Source organism: Mastomys coucha, unplaced genomic scaffold (assembly GCF_008632895.1).
Source record: "Mastomys coucha isolate ucsf_1 unplaced genomic scaffold, UCSF_Mcou_1 pScaffold22, whole genome shotgun sequence".
Taxonomy (NCBI): domain Eukaryota; kingdom Metazoa; phylum Chordata; class Mammalia; order Rodentia; family Muridae; genus Mastomys; species Mastomys coucha.
The window spans coordinates 64,394,564-64,403,476 of record NW_022196905.1 but is presented as its reverse complement, the minus strand read 5'-3'; positions in this window follow the sequence as shown (position 1 = coordinate 64,403,476).

The following is an 8,913-nucleotide window of genomic DNA, read 5'->3' as shown; positions in this document are numbered from 1 at the left end:
CTTGGCTTCATCAGAACCTAGTACTCCCACTGCAGCAAGTCCTGGATATTCCAAAGCACCAGAAAAGCTGGCCCATAGGTTCTTTATTTGTTTCTCATTGTGGATGGTTGTGAGCCACCATGTGGGTGCTGGAATTTGAACTCATGACCTCCAGAAGAGCAGCCCGTGCTCTTAACTGCTGAACCATCTCACCAGCCCTTTCTATCTTTTAAAAATCACATCCTTTCTCAATGAAATTTAGACACTTTATTGGCCTCTTTCCAAAGACACTGTCTTTTAAATTTTATGGGATTTAAATGGATTGGAAAATAACTGACTCTCCCTAGCTTCATAGTTCAAACTCATGATCCCATTTTTGTGGAGGCTGAAGCAGAGGTTTGCCCTGAGTTTGAGGGACAGAGTGAGTTCTAGGACATTCTGGGAGAGAGTACAAACCAGTCTTCAAACAAAAGAACAAACAAAATCCTGGGTGAATAAAGAATAAAGATTAAAAAATAATAAATCTAAGTGAACCCCCCTAGGCTTGGGCTGGAGAATAAGTAAGAGTTTTTGAATACTACCCCAAGTAGCATTTGGGCTGATCTCAAACCTGAGTTTCTCCTTTCCATTTCCCAAGTGTGTGGACTATACAAATACAGAACCAAGAAGAAAGGACCTACTAGCCAAGGAGCTTCATTGTTCATTTGAAGACTACATTTACCAAAATATTTCATCACTAGTATATAGAATTTATCTCATTTGTACATGGTATTTTTAATAATGATACATGGCTTGTTGCATTCAGATTCTTCTTTTTATTTTGTTCATCCTTTACATCTTCCTCATAACTCGGAGGTATGTTGGTTATTCTTGTGTAAAGGTTTAGTCACTTTTTTTCGTCATTCGTAAGAATGACCATGGGTTCTCAAAGTACCACTGCAGAGTTGGAGGATAAGTGTGACTGAGAACGATATCTTAGCTTAAATTCAGAATGATTTATATTTTCCTGGAGAATATATTAATTTCAGTTTCCATTTTCATGTTGAAGGATCATAGTTGTATAGTCACTTCTAATTTCCTCCAGGCACGGCTAGTTAAACAATACATTTCCACAACTAATCCATAGTGGAAAAAAAATAACTTGTCTCTGTGCACAGACCTAATGCTTTCTGTAATATAGACTTTAAATTGAGCTTCACAAACCCTAAAGGAGAGCACAGAATCACCCTCTTTGGTAGGAGAGATGAGTCACAGGTCAGTTACTAATGAAGATAAATGCAGTAGGCTAGAATGAACTTCTGAAAGGTCATTTTTCAATCATCTACCTTAACAGAGATGCTATTTCAAGCAATACATAAAATATGTGTGTATTTTATTTTTTCTATAAGCCAGATAATTACTTCTGGTCCAAGAAAGAAGGTAGAAAATCTCTCCATTCTCCAGTTCCCTCATTCAACTGGTCTTCTCGTCTAGAGTTGAGAATAATTTGCAGTGGGAAATAAAAAGAAGAGAATGTACTTGGTGTCATGATCTGACCATGTTGTTTAGAATCAGCTCTGTAACCACCCCAAGGCTAAGAACAGGGATATGAATAATCTTCAATCTTTGTTTAAGTTTCAATATTATATGAATATAATAGTAAATACGAGCAAATTCTTACAATAGATATACCCTATCACTTGAACCAATAATACATTATTACAGGTCATTCTTAGAAGGCGGGTCAAAATACCCATGGCAGGAAATACAGAGACAAAGTTTGGGGCAGAAACTGAAGGAATGCCAATCCTTCAGTGAGTGCATGCCGTGTGTGTTCTTTTGTGATTGGGTTACCTCACTCAGGATGATATTTTCTAGTTCTATCCTTTTGCCTAAGAACTTCATAAATCATCGTTTTTGATAGCTGAGCAGTACTCCATTGTGTAAATGTACCACATTTTCTGTATCAGTTCCTCTGTTGAGGGACATCTGGTTTGTTTCCAGTTTCTAGCTATTATAAATAAGGCTACTATGAATATAGTGGAGCATGTGTCCTTATTCCATGTTGGAGCATCTTCTGGGTATATGCCCAGAAGTGGTATAGCTGGGAGATTTTACCATTTAAAGATGAAAGAATAAGGAATTTTTTCTTTTCTATGTCTTTTTTATCACTCAATGAGCTCCTACTCAATATTAATTTAATTTAAGACTGAGCTAAAAATAATTGGCCATTCCAGGAAGATGCTCACAGTCTACCATTGAATATATAGGTATATTAGGAACTGTTGTGTGTGGTAAATGTGTTGATCTGGGCCAAGATTGGGACTTTTGAAGCTACAATCATCAAGGTATTAGAAACCAGTATCTTAAAATTAAAAATTACTTCAAAAACCAAATGCACAAGGTATAAATAAGTGGGCTCATCTCAACAACGTTTTCTTTTGTCTCAAGCTGCATTTTTTCTAGCCACTGTCTAATATTGATGGGGAAATAATGCCTATAACTGTGACTTTGGCAAGGAAGTTTTTGACAAATCAAGCTTCACAGAGGTTGTCATGAACTGAAGTTCATCATCTATAGTTCTCCTATCCCAACTCACCCACACCCGCAATTGAAAGTACATTTTCTTTTTATCATTACCTGGAACATGAGGATTGAAAATGTCAAGCTAAGCTCTCTCTGTATAGATAAAAAGTTGAAACCAGGGAAATATAAGTTGTTGGTAGTAGCAAGAAGAGGTAGAGATGGATAAGGGAGAATAGTTTGGAAATTACTGAAAAAGATTAAACTTTACTCAGATTAGTGATGATGGGTTAAATGTATTACAGGTTATTAAGGAAAGTCTAACACACGTCTGCTTCTCTTTGAAGAAAACCCACTGACTCTTGTTGGAACTTTTGGTTGATGAAGAACAAATGAAACTTCATCTCTTCTCTTCCAATTAATCATTGCCTTCCATTTCTCTTTTAATCCTGACAGTTTCACTATTATTTTTATATATAAAATTTGTCTATTATAAATAAAGATAATTGAATAATGAAGGGAGGTCCTGATATCATATGTATACAGGTATGCATATGCATACTTAGCAGTTTGTACTTATGCATTAAGAAATCTGTATTTCATCTATATAGATAGATACAGAGAGTAGATAGAGATCTGTGTGTGTATCACACACATACATGTGAAAATTATTAAAGAAAAAGAAGTGAGAGAGAGCAAGGAGTGCCTAGGAGTGATTGGAGGGAGGAAAAAGAAGGGAGTAAATGATAGAATTATATCACAATTTCAAAAAATAAAAATGTACATAGGAAACAAAACTAATAAAAAATTAAAAGTCAATAGTCCAGAGGATCTCCACAAGTCAAAAGTTGAAGGCTAGCTCTGTCTACAACTCGAGAGAGCTCAAGGCCAGCCAAATCTACGTATAGAAAACCTGTCTTCAAAGCCTTGTCTCTTTTTCCCAAACAACACACACACTCACTCACACACACACACACACACACACACACACACACACACACACATACACACACAGAGAGAGAGTTGAAAATGCAGAAAATCAGAGTTATGAAGTCATACTACAGTGATATTTGCATTTCATAAACATAATGCCTGATAACTTTGTAACAAGACTTGTAGAAAGAAATAGAATGGGTAAAAGTACCATTTTGTAAATGGGGAATCAGGTATGCAATTATCAAATCTTAAGAAGTGAAACTTATTTTTTCCCTTCAGCACTGGAAAAGGAACGCAGAATTTCACCTATCTGCATTATTCACACTAGCCTTGACCTCTGTCTGAGATGTTGGGCAGATCTTGAATTTCAATTCTTTTTCCTCAGCTTCCCAAGTAGCTAGAGATGATTAATTTTTTCTTGTTTATATATGGAAGATTTTTTTTTTGCTTTTGAGATATATATTTACATATAGGATAGCTTTGATTTAATAACTTTCCTGACTTAGCCTCCTAAGGACTGGAATTATTATACTTAACTTATGGAATTAATTTTTCCCAGGTTAAGAACAGGTAAAATAACTGAGTATTTAAGATAGTTTACTTCAAAGCAAGTGGATTAGCAGTGCTGTTCCTTTTATCCAAGATTTCTATTTCAGGAAAGTTTTCTCTTTTTACATGTTTAAATAAGTTTTTTTTTAAAAAATACTAATACTAACATAAAATCTCTTCCTATAACAGTTTCTAAATTTATTTTGTACCTTTTCACTTTTCAGACCTTTTCAACTATACTCAGTGGGTTTTTAGTTATATTCATCACTTTTATAACTTGTAATTTCCAACTTAATCATGGTTTTACTGCTTTCATTGTGTTTTCTCATTGATTTTCTTTTTAATCTTTATTTTTTTGCTTTATTGAAACATAATATGTGGTCTTTGAGCTGTTCAATCTATTATATTAATGAGATATTTATGGCTTTTTATTATTGTGACTGAAGAGAGCTATTCATATTAGATTTCTGTTTCTTGAAAAAATATTTTTTTCATCTGATTTTTCATTGTACTTTTACTGCTTTTGCCTCTTTTCTGGGTTACTTTTATTGTATTAATCATAAAATTAAGCTAGCTATTTACTGAGCTATAGTGTGGGAAGTGGTGGGCGTGTGAGTCAGAGCAGCCCACAGAAGCTATTTAAATCAAAGGCTGTCCCACCTCCCCAAATCTGTTTTAATTTTCTGCCCAGAGACCACATTTTTCACTCACTCCACTTGGATGTCTGAGTGGTCTGCATTATTTACAGCCCAACTTCTCTATTTGCATGCTCTGTTATTAGTAGTGAATGTTGTTCTTGTTCTCTCCCTTGCCTCTCTTTCATTTCTTCCAGTATTTTGAGTGTTACCCAGCAGAATAGTTTGTAGCAGAGGATGGCCTAGTGGGTCATCAATGGGAGGAGCGGCCTTTGGTCCTGTGAAGGTTCTATGCCCCAATGTAGGTGAATGCCAGGAGGCAGGAGAGGATGGGTTGGTGAGCAGGAGGAGGGGGGAGGGAATGGGGTTTTCTTTCGGAGGGGAAACTGGGAAAGGGGATATCATTTGAAATGTAAAGAAAATATCTAATAATAATAAAAAAAAGAAAGAAAAACCTCAGCATTTCCCCGTGCTCAATCTTCTGCGATTCTGAAATACAATAAATGGAAATTATTTCAAAAGAAGTTTAGTTTTAATGTTGTTTGTACATGTTCTATCCCAGGGCAGCTTCAAACAAAGCACCTTTAGGGTATCTTAGTTCTATGATACTCTGTGGAATCTGTAACATTCCCAAGATAGATGCCAGCCAGTTTCCTTTGTCTTGTGAGAAAAGAAAAATGTTTCCCTGTTGGAAAGACACCTCTCATAGTCTGTCATCAATTACATACTAATTTGATTAAAGATATGGTTTCAAATTTTTCGTCAAGTTTTCAATATCTATGTTCTTTTAGAGTTTGTTGTGGGAAAGATGGATGTTTGTTCCATCATCATTAATAAAATTACCTCCCATGGTGTAGCTTTGCACAAGACCCACAACAGAACTGAGTATACTTCATTGCTAAGGTGACCAGAGCTAAATGGTTCCTGTCTTCCATGTAGGAGGTATCACTAAAACTGGGTGTTATACTTGAAGTACATCTGTGTTAAGTCAAACATGTAGCTCCCAAGAATACTGAAAAGGACTAGGAACTGACAGAAAGCATGGAGGTGATTGAATCCAGAGCTTCAGCAAGCATTGTTAGCTTCCTTTAAGAGTCCCAGATGATTTCTTGTGAGATCTCTTCTTCCCTTACTTCTTTTCAAGCCTTTCACTCCTAGGAGCTTCACTCTTCAGTGTTCTGTTTGTATTTTGGAGTAATTTTAATTCATTGATTACATTTTATTTTTCTCAAATTCATCAAATGATTAGTGGATTGACAATTCTTTTATCCAAGAAGACAAAACAATAAAAAACTAATTTAATGGAGATTTGGAAATGTTTGTACTTTTTTAATAATATAACTTTCCTATAAACAATTTATTTACATAAATTATAAAGGATGGACTGAGGAAGTATCATCAGGTAAGAGCATCTGCTATGTTAATATGACTACCTGAGTTCAGATCCCAACATTTGTATAAAAAGCTTGACTCTGATATTTGTGTGTTCACAACCCAAGCAATGTTAGGATGGAAGACAAGAGGATCACTAGCCCCAGATTTGTTTCAGGTCCAATGGGAGACCCTGTCTCAAGAGAAGAAGGCAGACAGCCATAGAACAGGACACCAGGCATCATGCATGAAAAAAATAAATAAATGTCAGCAAAATTCTAAGTAACAAAAAGAAGTTATATAATTTTATACTAATAAAAATTTCTCATATGCATTACAGACTTCCATTAATGAATATTAGAATGTGAGTTATAGTTAGAAAGTTTTCAATATATGTCCATGTCATCTGTTTAATGGCATTAATTTTCTGAATTGACATTTTTTAATTTTCCACATATGCTCAATTTTTATTTTTAGAATAAAATTAATTATAAATGTCACATAAATATGAAATCTGAATGATCCTGATTTAAAAACCTTACAATTTATTAGATACATAAAATATTTGAAAAGGAAATTACATATTAATTATATATATATTTGCATGAGTATCTGTAAAATTTTTACATAGAATTGCTTGGAAATACTTATTTTAGGGGGAAGAAAATATAATTCTAATAACAGAAAAATGTATATGAATGCAGTTAATCTTTGATTAATAATCATTTTCAAATGTTGTTTGCTAACTATAGTTTATACTCTCTTTGCCAATATTGTTATAAAGTGTTGAATTGTCACTTTTTTTTCTTGTTTTTGGTTTTTCGAGACAGGGTTTCTCTGTGTAGCCCTGGCTGTCCTGTTACTCACTCTGTAGACAAGGCTGGCCTCGAACTCAGAAATCCACCTGACTCTGCCTCCCAAGTGCTGGGATTGAAGGCATGCCCCACCACTGCCCAGCGAATTGTCACTTTTAATGATTATTTTTATTGCTTCCTAGTACAGTATACAATAAACATTATTGGACCTCTCATGTATCAAAAGGCAGACACATTGTTGCTGGTTGATAGGATATTATTATTTTGTGAGGCTTTGCATTGAATAATAAGAACTCAGTTTTTATGTAAGCTATATTTGGACAGCATGACATGGAATGTATAGACTCTGGAACAGGGGCATGAATTTTCCATGATGTGTTACTAATGATAGAGATGCCCTGATGCTTTAATTATGAAACTGAGGAGAACATGGAAAAGTCAAGATCTTTGCTTCTTTCCTTTTTTCAATTGGCAAAAGGTGAGGAATACAAGGAAACATAAATCTCTTCCTCCTCTGTCAGTATCATTTTTAATTGCTTAGTTTTACAGTGGAAAATACTTTTATATTGAAGTGAAGAAAAATATTGTATATGGTATCATATCACAAAAATGAAGGTTTTTATTCTCCAAGTTTTATTGTTTTGATATGTAAATAAAAATTTGAACTGTTATCTTTCCAATAGTTCAGTCTGTGATTCTAGGTGTTTGGAATTTACAAAGGCTGCCACCTTCCTACAAACATGCAGTTGAGCCTTGAACCATCCCTGGTGACATGCTCAAGAATGGTGATCTTGTTCTTAGTGCTGCTCTGGCTTTCTGTAATGCAATACAATGCAAATAATTTGTGCAAATTTCTTTTGAGAGAAGAGATGTTATCACATGTTAAATTTTTAAATATTTGATTTAGAAATGGATTTTGATATGTCATATCTATAAGCAAACTCATTTATAAAGGTAAATTTATTGCTTATTATGAAGACCTCTTTTGAATCTTAATACGAAATTTAGACCTCTCCTAATGGCAGAGGTGTCCTAATAAATAATGATGAAACCATGAGGAACACGGAAAGCAAAGGCTTTCTTCTGTACAGAGAACTTAGACGTCAATATGTCACTGGTAATGTATCTTTAAAGTAGTAGTAATGATATAAATTCTATAAAATATAATTACATATACCTGTATTTTAAGGTAGATCTGAGAAAACTAAATTCCAAAATCATTAAAATATAAAACACTGCATCCTAAATTTTAAAACAATAAAGATCTATCTTGGGGATTTTATCTTAATAACAATTCATTATGTATGTGAACCTTCTTTTACTAAATTGGCCACGGTCCTACATCTGATATTATATTTTACATTTGAATCCCTACTACTGTTACAGCTTTAATATTTGCCAGCCTGTGATTTCCTACATGAGAAATAATATCTAGATTTCAGCTATGGCAAGGTTTAATTTTTGGAAAACATAACAAGAGAGAAGAATTATAGGATTGATTATAGCTACTATGACATAAAAATTAACAACAATTAGTATTGTAATGTTCTCTATCTCTCTTTTTCCCTTTGTGTGTGTATGAGCTTGCACATGTGTGAGAAATACATGTGCATGTGTTTATTGCTGGCTGGCCCAAACAAAGGAAAAGATTTCAAATGTCAAAAGTAATCAATACATGATTTAAACATAACTCTAAAGAACATAGTTAATTTCTGAGAAATTGAATAAAATTCATTTTAATTACATAGATTATGATTTTTAATATATTCTTCAGTATCTGCAATGCAGATACACTAAGTGTCTTTAGTCTTTCTGGAGGGAATACAGATATGCCCTTAGTACATACCTTTATCCCAAAAATGAAGGTGAAGTTAGTTGGTAGAAGGAAGTTCCCATGTTTGAATGTTATGTCTACTTAGGGGCAAAATAAATCAGAGAAAAATTTGACAGAATGAGTCAAAGATAGGATGCACCCAACTCCCAGGAGAACAGACAGGAAAGAGAAGTGACTTCAGAGACCAGCACAGCAAGAGAGGCAGGGATAGAAGGAGAGAGTGATGGAGGGGAGGAGGCAGGCAGAGAGGGTAGGGAAGTAGTTACAGACAGAGGGAGGGAGGGAGAGAGAG